Source organism: Falco cherrug, chromosome 5, assembly GCF_023634085.1.
Source record: "Falco cherrug isolate bFalChe1 chromosome 5, bFalChe1.pri, whole genome shotgun sequence".
NCBI lineage: Eukaryota > Metazoa > Chordata > Aves > Falconiformes > Falconidae > Falco > Falco cherrug.
Window position 1 is genome coordinate 60,849,325 of NC_073701.1, and position 13,772 is coordinate 60,863,096.

Consider the following 13,772-nt stretch of genomic DNA (forward strand, 5'->3'; position numbering starts at 1 on the left):
TGAGTGATGTTAGGGCAGACTTTATTGTTGGAATAACCAGGAATAGAGTAATTACTGGATGCTTTTAAAAAACGATAATAAGAAATCGTGCCCTCAAAAGTTCTGTGATATTTTCTTCAGTGTCAATGTGCTTCTCAGATATCAGCTTGTGGATGACTGCTTCAAAGTGTGCTTTCTGCATGGAAAGGTAGACCGTTTTGTCTACCAAACTTTTTGTGCAGCAATTCAACTCCCATATAGATGCTATAAATTCTGAAATTGCTCACAGGAGTTTACACAGTGCAAATTCATCAGGCGTTTGTGAGACGAGCCATGCATATACTCAGAAATATCCTGGACTGCACGTTAAAGCCTAGTGACTGGTGAGCTGCACTGCTTCTGCTTCCAAAATACACACCTGGGCACATGGGGGTCTGGTCAACAAGCAAACAAAGATCACATGCACTTATCAAAAGGCAAACATCATTCTGTGTCATGAGAGCAAATTCCATCTTGGTTAGATTTTCTCTTTTTTTTCTGATTCTAGCCTTTTATCAGCCTCTCACAGTGTAAAAATAATGCTCCTGGTCTTTCAGGTTTTATTATTTAGCAAAGGCTTAAGATGAAATTAGAATCTGCCCTCTTGTTTGGAGAATGATCAAGACAGGAGACTTACTTCATTCTCACCTCGTTAGGGCCTCTTTGAGACCATTTTGCCTCAGTATTCAGGATATTTACCATTAGTCAATATACAGACAAATGAAAAAGCAGGGGATTACCATAACTTTTCCCTGACCTTCAAAAAGGCTTTAGAATATCCAGTTGTCCCCAAGAAGTCAGAAGGCGGCTCAGGGACAAATTCCAACACAATTGCAGGTATATGCATTGAGACCAAGTCACTTGTCTCAGTGATGCAAACAGAAAAGCCTACATGAAAGAAAAGCCTAGATAAAAAATTATGTTGAGAAAAAGTCTTGGGCTGATAAAATGACAACATTCTTCCACAGTCAACTGAATGCTTAACTATTGATTTTTCCAGAGCCAAAAATTTCCAGAGATTATGTTTCCTTTAGATAGTTACAAGCATATACCTGCCTTTCAGCCTTTTGTGACAGGATTGTGAGCTATGAGGCAGCTTCCCTAGTGAGAGACTGGTTTCTCTCACTCTCCAGGACCACTGCCTAATGGAGAAATTTGTCTTCCTCCGGGGAGAGAATGCGATCCCTTAGAACTGAAGTCAAACAATTGATACAGGCTTGGCATTTCAGAGCACTGAGTGATGTTCCTGGCAAATGTTGCCACATTTGGGCTGTTAGTAACATTTCTTGAGGCAGTAACGCTACTGGATATTGGAAATTCTGTAGAAATACGTTCTCCCACTTTAATTGTAAAACAAAGAGTGAATTAAACAGTTCCATGCTGTGTACCAAAACTGTAGGAACTGTACTGTTAAATCATAAAAATCTTAAATCTTACTTTCAGCAGGGAACAGGGTACAGTCATATGCTGCTGGAGAGCTGAACTGCTGGCAGATGAGGCTGCTGGTGGGTGCTAGGAGCTGGACTCGCAGGAGCTCTGCCTTAAAGGTTTTGTTCTGGAGCGTGCGGGTGCTGGCTGCGCTTTGCTGGACCTTCTTCTGTAATGGTGATTTTAAAGTGACATCAGGGATGAATAAAAAGGTAGTCCTAACAGTGTGAAGTCTTGCCATTACTTAATGAAGGAGTCTGTGTGTGAAGTAGTTACATGTGTCTAACTGGTAAATCTTTTTCTCCTCCTCCTTCAGGGGGAAGCTCAGCTCTGGAGCAGGGGAAGCAATGCAAGCTGTGGCACCCAACCCTTACTTGATTCCTCTTCCCTTTTTTCTTTTCTTTTTTTTTTTCTTCCCTTTTTTTTTTTTTTTTTCTTCTTTAGGCTAAGGAATGGGTAAATGGCATGTACCTTAAACACAGTGTGTTTGTAGAACCGTGACCTTAAAAGCTTTAAATGACTACATTGTTTAATGTGAAGGAAAAGAGTACCACAGATCAGTGGAAATGTCAGCAGTATTTTTAATGAATCAAGTTTGTTTTAATCAATATCCAAGTCTTCTTTCCCTTGCCCTGAGATTGTTGTGCTTTGCAAAGAGATAATAGTAAATGTCATGCTCTGAAAAAGCAGTCGCTTTGTTGCTATAAATCAATGAAAGCATTGTTCTACTAGATGTGACACAGGAGTGACAGAAATGCCATCTTTTTGAGAAAACACTATTTCCATACCCCATTCAGAAATGGGTTCTGGGGACTATTGCTTAGAGCCTCAGCACTCTACTCTCAGATGGATTCTGCAATGGCCGAGAGAAATGTGGGAAAACATGCAGGACACCAGAGACTGAATCTGGCACCACTCCAGCAGACAAACAGTTCTTTCTGTTTGTAGCTCTGTACTATAAGCTTTGCAGTCTAGTTGAGAGTTTAGCTCACATAAAGGCTGAGAAATAAGCTCGCTCCTTTTCTGTGTTTAGGTGAAATGTGAAACTGCAGAACCATACCACTGAGTTTTCCTGTATAGACAGATTACCTCCAAGGGAAAGTCACTTTGCCTTTTCAGTGTTGGGGTTTTTCTGGGGTGTATTTTTCCCTCCCTAGCCTTTACAAGAATGGCTATAATTTCTTTGTTTGTTTTTATAGGTCATTCTGTCATGCTTTTCTGGGGTATAGTTAGGAATAAGACCCTGTAGATTTAATAGCCAAGCATGCAGATGTCTGACTTTATATCAGTCCAGCACTGGCTCTGCCAGTGAAGTGAAAGAAGTAGCCTGTTACCTAGTTCAACAAAATATCCACTGACAAGAATTCATTACTTTAATGCCAAAGCAGGCAAAAGTATGCTAAAGTATAAACTAAAATATATTGCATTGGACCTTAAGACTTGGGCAATTTTGATTTTACTTTTACTTTCTCAGTCTTAACTGTATACCTCTGCAATTTACGCAGCAGTGTGGAATTTGAATGGGCAGCAGATGTCTAGGTTTGTGCTCCAGAAGCTTAGTCAGTTTTATGAGCCGAGTGAGCTCCTCTCAATGTCACAACCATGTCCTTTGATTAACACCCTTCAGGCCTGCTGCTGTGTGCCACTGGACCACTCAGGAGGTAGCAAACTGGTTGCTGTTGGCTGTCTCTCTCTGCTCCTGATAGTGGTAACATCTATCTCTTCCATCTTCTCATGCTCAGGACAGTGCCCCAGCAGAATTACTCCTTACCTACCTCTGTCTTGCCTGAGACCTTTGTGAGAACCCTTTGCCTCATGTCTTACTGTCATATATTTGAGAAACCAGCATGCTCTCTGATCCTCTCTGCTCGGCAGCTCAACTCTTTGCCCCTGAATTTACAGCAGTGCTATTCATGGGGGAGGAAATACCATTAAGAGTCAAAACTTACAGACAGACAGAAAAGCCCAGAGCACAGTAATGCAAAATAGTACCTGTATGCACCAGACTGCTGCTGTTCCCTAGAAAACAGGACAGTTGTTTGAACTCCTTGAAAACTTCTTCAAATTTCTCTGCCTATCCTTGTGTTTATCTGTGATGGTCTGTACTGACATGGATACCAAAACCCTGGAGTAAGAGGGTGCCTGGGACTGAGAGAGGTCAGCTGCAAGTCAGCTTCTTTTCTGTGCTGTACCAAGATCTGTAATGTTAGCTTTTAAATTTAGATCTATTTGAACAGAATTTTCTATCTTCTTTTTCAGCGTTTGAAGACAGCTTCCATTTCACTGCAGCAGAAGGATAATAAGGACCCCAGGCAATGCAGCTCTTGCTGACCTATTTCTTTAAGTGTAGGATTGGCATCAATACTGGGATGGGACAGGAAAACATTCCTTTAAAATTCTGCCGAAAACACCCAGGCTCCACCATAGACTGCATGTTTTCATCCTTGTTTGCTAGTAGACAGATGCTACTGAAATGGTTGGCATCTATCAAAAGAAAGTGTTCTAAAGGTGGTTTTCTGATTTGTAAGTATTGTAATAAATAGGACGAGTCTGGGGAGCTCATTACATGGATGAATTTATAAGACTCTAGGCAGGAAAAAAAGCAGAATCATGACTACACAGCAAGACTGAAAAACTCAGTTCCTACATTTTATACAGAGATTGCAGAATCTGAAGAGACAGAACTTCAGTGTTTTGAATCTCACTGGAAAATGTACAGAATCTCCCGACTGAATGGCTTTTTTATTTCATCTTCCATTGTGAAAGCTATAGAGCTAAGAGATATCTCTGAGCTATGAGGATAAGTCTACCAAATTGTAGGCCAAATCTCAACCTCTCCTTCTGCCTTTCTTTGGCTGTTCTAATTAAACAAGCACTCTGGGGTGGTACCTAAGGCTTGGTTCTTTGGAGAGTGGGGGTGACGCATTCCTGTTCATAGACATTCTTGGTCTTCATAACCCAGAAGTGGCTTATAGACGTATTTTCCTGCTAGCTCCACCACCTCTGAGAGCCAGGCCTGTTCTGTCATACTTCATTTCAGGTTGTTGAATTCCATTGTATTCTTGGAGACTGCTTGTTCTGATGCATACTAGTACTATGTGTCCAGGGTAATTGCTAATAAAGTATGTAAAACTTCCTTCATCAGCTTGTTCCAGTCATGAAAGTAAAAATGCATTTATGGTCAAATAAGCATGACTGGCCTGCATATTATACTTTAAATATAAATACCACCTTCTATGTCTGTAAGTTGAATTTTCTGGTAGACCCATACACAGGCTCAGACAAATTACTGAAATAAAGAATTTTGGAAAGGCTATGTCTGATATTTATTTTTTTTTTTACATTTCATGTGAATTATATATGCCACATAATAGAAATCTGGCTTGTCCTTGCACACTTGCAAAGAACTGTTAGACTACTGAAGTAAGAAAACACAAATTACTAGCACTCCATGAAAGGATAAACATGCTGAGGTGCCCTCTGTGATGTAATTCCTTTTGGATGCGTTAGATGTTTTGCTGCATGCATTTGCTCTGAGCATGTCCTCTGAATAGCTTTCTCTGTCAGCAAGTCCTGTCATGTTTATAGGGATCTCTTTTATGGGTTCTGGGAAAGCTAAGAAATGTATTTGCTTCAAGCGTAACGCAGAGGGACTTGTTAAAGCAAAATAAATCCCATGTTACTACAGTATGCAAAACTGGACCACAAGATTACAGTTGGGCTAACATCCTGAAATGAAATAGTTAACTGAGGAAGAGAAAATGCAGCTTTTTGAACATTAGTAAACTGGCAAGTTTAATGAAAGGTAGAAGAGGCAGGTGCATTCAGAGTCAGCTTGTTATGAAGGAGGCTACTTTTACTCATCTGTGTCAATGCCTCGTTAGCCAGCCCAGTCCAGGCTCAGATCAGGAAAAACAGTGATTTGCTAGACATTAATCACTATATAACAAGGAGTTTTCTGGGATGCTTTCCAGCTGACCACCAGCAGCTAAATGAGGTTTCTAGAGGAGATAGGCTGCTGTTGCCAGTCCACAGGGAAGCCTGGCCAAAGAGCCTTGACTCAGTTTCCCTCGATCTAGACAACTAAGGTGACCCATTCTGCAATCAGCAGCTTTTATACTTTGTCCTAATCATCTGTGACAAAGCCCTGGGCTCTTCACATAGCTGCAGAGGCTCCCTACCTCCTTCTGCAACTTCTTGCAGCTCTGCTTCATACAAGCTTCACAGGATTGTTCACAGAGCAGCTCTGTTGAGAAAAGGGAAGGAAAATGCTGAAATAAAGTAGACTCTGGTTTAACAAAGCATACAAATCCCTCTACCAACCCCTCCCCCCAAAAAACCCCAACCCTGCCCACTTTTAAGCGTATTTATGTGCTTGTAAACTTGCAGATACATACCGATTCTCAAGAAAGTGGGGTAGGAAATTCCAAATACCCACAGAGGTGGGGTTAATGTTGCATCTGGCTTCAAGATATAGCTTCTTCTGGTTGACAGGGCGATCACTGACATTTGAATTTTGATGGCTGAACAAAGGCGGCCTGTCGAAAGGTGTTTTACTTACACAGCAATGTGCATACAGCTCCTGGAAATTGTTGGGAAGTGGAACAGTTTAATGTTGTTAATACTGCTTAAAACCATTGAAAGAATTGGCTTTTACTACTGTTTGGTTTCTTTTATATCATTGGATTGTTATCGTGCCACTGGCTGCGCTCACAAGAATGCAGGGTGTGATCATGCAGCAGATGGTGGTAAAATAAAGGGCCCTTTACAGGGAGGCAGATATAATAAACTATAAAAACGTACATATAATAAACTGTAAACCCATACGCAGAGACATTTAGGAATATAGTCACCTTTAAGTCATCCAAATTCTATCAAATAACAGTAGAGCTTAGCACTTGATATAAGCCAGTAAATGCTTTTGAGGCAAGCTGCTTGTTTGCTCTCACAACATCATCATTATTTATCATCCCTGCCGCGCCACGTGTGTGTCAGATGCTGTAGACTCCATATATGGGTCAACTAAATGTGCCCAGGAACATTCATGGGCCCAGAGGCACTGGCACAGCATGCCCTGTGCCCAGAGCTGGGACACGAAATGTCTGTGAGCCTGCTGCCTGTAGGAGCGCTCCCTGGAGCGTACAGCATCCAAGCCAGGCTTGGGAATTGCTGGGGATAGTGCTAATTGTTACAGGCCAAAATAGTGCAAGGAAGCATTATAACAGTTTATTAATGTAACCAACTGAATTTCTGCATATTCCTGAATATTTCAGTTTAGTAGTATATACCTTTAGCTGTGTTTTACTGTGAGGCTTAACTTTGCTTTTCACACATCATAAATATATTTGATAATCTTTAGCAGAGGCAGTTGGATGCCATAAATATACATCTATATATATATATATAAACATATACACAGCTCAGTTCTTCACATTAATTCAGCAATTCACCTCAAATTTAAAGATAATTTCTTGCATTTTCCAAACTCATTATCATGTTTTTTATCTTTTCAGTTATATGCCATGTTTAATGATAGAAAAAATTAAGAAGCAAATGTTGCTCATGTTTTCTTCTCCACTGCTCCTCTTCAATACAGAAAAATCTGTGTTGCCCGAAAAAGAGCTTGTCCATACCTTATCTGACAGAGAGGCCGAGGCTTATGGGTACACAAATATACCTGTTTCACTCTGCTTAAAAAAACACTAAGCTATTTACAATAATCACACGTAGGAGTTTGAAATAAGACCAAAGGGGATAAAATCAGCCCATTAATCCTGTTAGCTGATGCTGTGACACAAGATCGTGATGTATTTGCCCAAGTTCATTATCCCACTGATGGCACCCTAACAGAACCTCATATTCATTTTCCTGTTTGGCAAACGGCTAATCATGAAAATTTGTTTTCTGAGATACAGACTACATTGTTGTGATGCCTCTCAGAAAGATGGTATGATTTTATATGCTGCATGGGCTGGAAGGAAACCAAAGAAATTTTGCTGTATTTTGCTATCATTCTGCTACAGGCAACAGCAGAAAAGCAGACATGCTCATGTCAGAGCTAGCTGGCTTCTTTGCTCCCAGCAGTGTTCCAGTGGCCACCTGCCCTTGGAGACCTTGCAGGGACCTTTGTTGTGCTTCAGCCTGGGGGTGAGCACTCCTAATGGTAATCCTCTGCAAACTGAGGATGTATTTGCTTGTATTGTTCAAAAATAAAGCACCTATGTTTTTATTAAACATAAAAGTATTTTAAGAGTTCAATCAGAAGTGTGAAGTTGTTCCAAAACTGTGAGTAGAGGATATTCTGTCTGTCCATCTTCTTGCCAGAGGTGTTGTCTCCTCTGGTTTACTCTACTTGAGGCTTAGAAGACTGAATCTTTGCAAACAGCAAGGAATTCAATAAGACCCGCACCTACTTCCCCTCTGCTGTACCATGTAAGTCAGGAAGGGAAAAAAAAAAAAAAAAGTCCCACCAAAATAAACAAAGCCAAGAACTTTCACAGCATGGGGATATCTTGATACAAACATAAGCCCATCCCTTTCCAAGGTTAATTGATACCTTAAATATTGCAGTGCACTTAGTTATTAGTACTATAGCATTCAGGTATAGAAAGGGTTATATGTGCTGAAAATGTTTCATGTTTCCATTGGTCACAGAACCATCATTCCAGATTAGCAAAGCCTGATCTCTGGTGTAGATTTGCAGAATTTTATAGCACTATGGTTTATGTTAATTAGGTATCCAGTACAGTATTTGTACTCATAGAAAGATTAATTTTGTTGAGAGCAGAACCTGCTATATTTCTGATCTTTCTCCCTTCATAATTGTGCCTTTTGAAAGAATCCATAAGCCCTATCTCCCTAAAAATTAAATAAATTGAAAAGCAGCAAGGTGTTTTCCAAGTAACCTACATACTACAGCAATATAATCAAATTCCTAAAACACATGATCCATAATGATGGGCAACAACTATTTCATGCTGTCATGGCAACAGGAAATCTTAGGGTTGCAAATCCATAATTTAAACAGATTATGTTGAGAGTGCAAAGGGGTTTTATACTACAGCTGCAACCATAATATACACAGTACACAGTTGCTGGCTACTTCACAACCTGTATATAACCTCTCTTTTTTCATTTGTCCTGCTTTTCATGGTTTTTTTTAAGCCTCATTCCTGTGTGTGATGTTCTTTTCTTTAAGAATTTGTTAGTCTTTCATTTCATCGTCAAATTTTTATTAATCTGATTTCACACTAGTTTATAATATGCTTTTATGAGATGTGGGGGGGGTTTGGCCACATACTTATTTTGCAACAGCAATTTCAGCTCTTCTTTTAAGGAGTATGTTGTTTTGTGTCAAAACTATTTTTTTGATTTAATGTTATCACTGCATATTATCTTCGAATTATAGGTATCTAGACACCGTTCCCTTGAATAAAATGTCCTTTACCCCAAGCACTGTTGATTATTACCTTTATGGGTCATTTTGGTTTTGGGTTTTTTGTTTTTTTTTTTCATTCCTCCGAAGCTTGGTAAGAAGCAAGCAAGAAGTAACAAGGAATAGAGAGGTTTTCATGTTTTTTTCTCTGACAATTACTCCTGTGATTTAGGAGGTTGACTTTTCCAGTGTTTGCCTTCATTTAACTTTGAGCAGCCATATCATTAGCCATAAAATACTGGTTTGTAACATAAAAATACAGTTGTCTTTTACTGTGATCAGTGACAAAATTCCTATAATCTTCTGGGGAGCCAAGATTTTAAAGTAAAAGGATGTTCTGTTCTAAGCAAAGGAGGCATGAACAAATTATGCAATGTTCTCTCTTGATCTAAGATGCAAGATTGCTCTGCTAGTCACATGGAAGAGTATGTCTCCCCATCCTAAATTTATCCTTAGATAGCAATCATGGAGGAGGAACATTGTCTGAGTAGATATGTCTTGTTAACACATTTCATAAGGCTGAAGGGAACTCCTGGATACGTGCCATCATCAGAAATTGTGTCATAAAGTTAATAAAGCTTTATCTTAAAGCTGCGCAAGTTATTTGCCTCTTCATTACTCATACTGAAAGGCCATTCCTGTAAATATTCCTCTAACTCCCAGCCTAAACTGAGTCATACCACATATCCATTTGTTCTCATGTTAGTGTCGTTCCTTGGCTTTAATAGGTCTTCCCTCCTCCTGCTGTCAACCTCTAATATATTTAGAGAGAAAAATCCTGTCTTCTCTCAACTCCACGTTGAAAGCTGAGCTCCTAGTCTCTAAAGCCTACCTTTTCTTAATTGATCTAATGGCTGTTTTCTGCATTTCTTCCCATTTGAATTCAATTGTCCTGAACAAGAAGGAAATCAGACAAGTGCATTTCACAGGGTATTTGGTGCCGTATTGGGTCCACATCACAGAACTTGTGTAAGATCCATAGCTCCAGATCCACTTTGTTCTCAAATACGTTTTTGTGCTATATGTCACAAAGTGGAAATAAGCCATGGTGATATCTTCCTCACCTCTTAAGATTTTGTTTGTTACATTTTAGTGTCACTACATGTAGAAATAAAAGCAAACAAATATTACCAAGAACAAAACTCCTGATACATGTGAACAGAAGTCCTGGCCTTATTTTTGTCCATAATTAATAAAGAGCAAATCCTTATACGGTTTATGCAGGGCATCATATGAGGTGTCAATAATAGGAAACGTTCAGTCCCCTTGAAGTCCCAGTATGGCATAGCAGAGACCTTAAGCTGAAAGTCAGGTTTGTTGGATCACTATTCTGACATGGTCGGCTGAAAATAAACCTTTAATTATTTCTGGATTATAGTCATTCAAAATATGAATAAAATTAATTTGTGGCTCTGTTCAACCTGGATCTGAAAAGCTCATATCTCCACAGAATCGTGGCATCTAAAATAACTCTGTCCATTAAGAAATACTGATTTTGGGTTTTGTAAAGGTACGACTGAGTTAGAAAGCTATAGCTAGATTTGCAAAACTAGAAGTCTTAGCAAGGACTTGCAGCAAAACTCTGAAATAATAAATATTGCCATAAAATCATTACTGACTAAAGATAGGGTTTTATCTTTCTAAGTTCTTATCTAGAGTAGCACATATAATGTACAGAATAGACACAGCCTGAGTTTATCTTACACATATTATTTCACAGTGCTGTGGAATGTTATAAATTAGCTCTTGAGACTTCAGGGCTTTTCCAGAGCAAGACTAATTTGCATTAGAACACACACCCTGAGGCTTCATTCCTCTGGTGTAGCTCTAGTCATAAAAGCCACACAGACTCATAGGCTCATTCAGGCTGAAAAGGATGCTGGAGGTCTCCTAGTCAAACTCCCTGGGTGAAGTGGGGCCAGCACTGAATTCACAGCAGGTTGCCCAGGCTTTTTCCACAACACCTGGGTAACTTGTTCCAATGTTTAGTTTTCCTTATTGAGATTTTTATTTTCCTATATTTGAAGTCAGAAACTCCCATTTTAATGTATGACCATTGTTGTCTTGCTGTCGTCATACACCTCTATAAAGGGTTTGGTTCCATCTTCCTGGTAACCACCTCTTAGGTACCAGGGGAGTGCTATTGGGTCCCCTTGAAGGCATCTTTTCTCCAGGCTGAAGAAGCGGCCTTCCTTCAGCTGCTCCTCACAGGGCAAGTGCTCCCATCCCCAAGCATCCTGGCAGTCCTGATGATCAGATGATCATCAGTTCCCTGCTCTCTGAAGAGAAGCCTTGTCAAGCTCTAAGTGCAACTGGACCAAGGATCCCAGGACTGGACCAGGGTCAGCCCTGTATCTCACCCTCTGAAGAAAAGCAAGGGCCTTTATAAGGGAGGTCTATAATGCTGGTTCTGACGTCAGCCTCGAGTTTCCCCTTCCCTTGTCCTTCCTTGCTGCTCAGTGCTTCAAGGCTGTGTGAACTCAGCCGCTTGTCTCTTTTGTTTCTTCAAAGCCTTGCTCCTGTGGCTGCTTAGTTCTGTGCATGGAAGCAAAGCTTTGAAATTGATGCTGTGTGACCACAGCATCCAAGTAATGGGTATTTAAAAAGATATGTGAGCACTGGGGAAAAGGCAGAGAGGATGGGCTGAGGGAAATGCTCGTCTGTTTAAAATGTCAAGGCTTAAAATACTGTTCCCCAGGAATTTCAGGGAGCTTTGAGCTCAGCCAAGAGCTGCCTGCTTGTCCCACTTTAGGCATTTTGTCTTCATAGAGCTGTGGCCTGCTTAGAATGGGGATGTTTTTTCCCCTTGTTCTGGATTTGCATGCCCTTAACACTGCTTGTTTGGAAATTCTGATTTATTTCTTTTAAATTATGAAAATATTAATACAATAATGTACACTCCTGAGCGTATATTTGTCAAGTTGAACCTAAATTTACAGGGTCTGTTGGAGGCATGAGGTGTTTACATATCTGACGGGTACACATAGACCTTAACCCATTGAATAACTGTCTTCCCACTGGTTATAGCACAGTCTTGATGCTCCCTCCATTCCCCTTTGCAATTAACTGATGAATGCATTGTGTGTTATTCCTTATGGTCTGTAACGTTCATATTACTGCAATTTAATTAAAACAATTAATATTCATGTAGTAATAAATGATAGCAGCAATTTTGTGAACAAAATGGTTTTGAAAGTACCCTATGTGCATACAAATGGTTTAATTTAAATAAATATTATAATTAACATCTTATTTGTAACATAAATCAGGAAATGCTTACAGAGCTCTGTGTCACGCAGTACTTTTGAAAGAGGAAGCTCCAGACATCTGTAAACATGCAAAGAAACAGGGGTGAGGGGAAGAATGATGCAGTCACTGTACTGTTTTCTATCATTTAAGCTTCCAAGGTACACACAGTCATATAATAGAAAGCAAGATACAGGAACAAAGGAAAGGAAGGTAAAGATGGGAAGCCAAAAGACCGAAATCACACTCCTGTGGCAAAAAAGATGAAACTCAAATTACCATGAGGAGGTGCCGAGTTTGGATCCTTTCACTTGTCACCATTTCATTGCATTATTTTTAGTGGGAAGCTCAATATGAAGCCTTTGCTGGATGACAAATGTCACCGTCTTCCTGCAGATCTACAATTCTAAGCTATCAGGTGTGGAAAAACAACTGACATGCACAAGGACATCCTCTCACTGGGTCAGGGTGGGAGAGCATTTCAAATATTAGTTCTGTACTCTGGCTTCCCCATAAAGATCTTGTTGGCAACATCAAAATTATTCTCAGCTAACTAAAGCTCCATCTACAATAATTTGTTGTTTGAAAGCACTGTTCTGCTTTAAACAGAGTAGTGCCAGGACTTGAGAGGATGGGATGAACCTTTTTCTGGGTTGTTCCTTCCTGCTTGCTTTTATTAAGAAGGGCTTCTGCTGATCCAGTTTCTCATCTGAGCAGAAATGGTCTGCAGGGGCGATTCTCTTTGCTCTGTGCTGGTTTCCACTAGAGTAACATGACTGTTCCCTATGTGGGAAGGAATTTTTTTTTAAATATCCCTCAAGACAGCCTTTCCAATCATCACCTGTTCTGTTTCTTGCCTCTTTCTTCCCTCTCCTGCCCATTTATTTCTTCTTCTCTCACACATCGTGCCTGGATTTCCAGAGAGAACTAGGTAGGACCCTCCATAGATCCACTGTTTCTCTAGAAACATTTATGCACCATACCAAATAAAGAAGGAATACCTACCTTTTTTTTTTTTTTTTCTTTTGAAGCATAGATATCTCAGCTACAGCAGAATAATTCCCGAAAGGCCACAGTTGTATGTTCACGCTTAGTAAGTACTGGTATACTGCATGGATCTAAAAGGGTTCCCTTTTGCCTAGGAATCTGAAATGCATGTGCCCTGCCCAAATGCTGATCATCCCCAGCTGCTTGTCCTAAGTAGCAAGCAGTGCAGGTGTAGGGAATTTGCTCCTATTGCTGTGTGCATTCTTGTATGGACAGAGACTGCAGAGTACTGGGGTAAAGGAGCTATCTTCCTGCCATGTTAAAACCCATATTGGGATTTTGCTATTCTCAACAAAGCTTAACAATTTTAGGAATCAAGATATAAACAATTAAAAGCCAGTCTAATCTGCAACTTAACAATTAGGATATTTGTATTGGGAACAGGCTAGGATTCTGCTCCTTTCTCTCTGGTCTTTATCTAACACTAAATGGCTGCATTTGTTAGGTAGTAGATAGAAGTCCTGACTAGCTTACACTCTCTGCATCATTTGATAAGAGGTAGCAATTATGTCTGGAGTTTTCTGTAACTGAGGAAACCAAGGTAGATTGATAGTGTTATGTCCAAAATTTTACATACAGTTAGCTACTCATCAGCCTG

General features: G+C 40.0%; 1 long non-coding RNA gene across 1 annotated transcript; it reads right to left on the reverse strand.

Moving 5' to 3' along the window:
- Nucleotides 1-5,355: 5,355 nt before the first annotated feature.
- LOC129736119 (uncharacterized) lies at nt 5,356-12,205 on the reverse strand. Its single transcript, XR_008732300.1, has 3 exons — nt 12,162-12,205; nt 5,844-6,028; nt 5,356-5,692 (listed from the first exon to the last, which is right to left on the reverse strand). It is a non-coding gene; the product is annotated as an uncharacterized LOC129736119 (long non-coding RNA).
- Nucleotides 12,206-13,772: the final 1,567 nt, after the last annotated feature.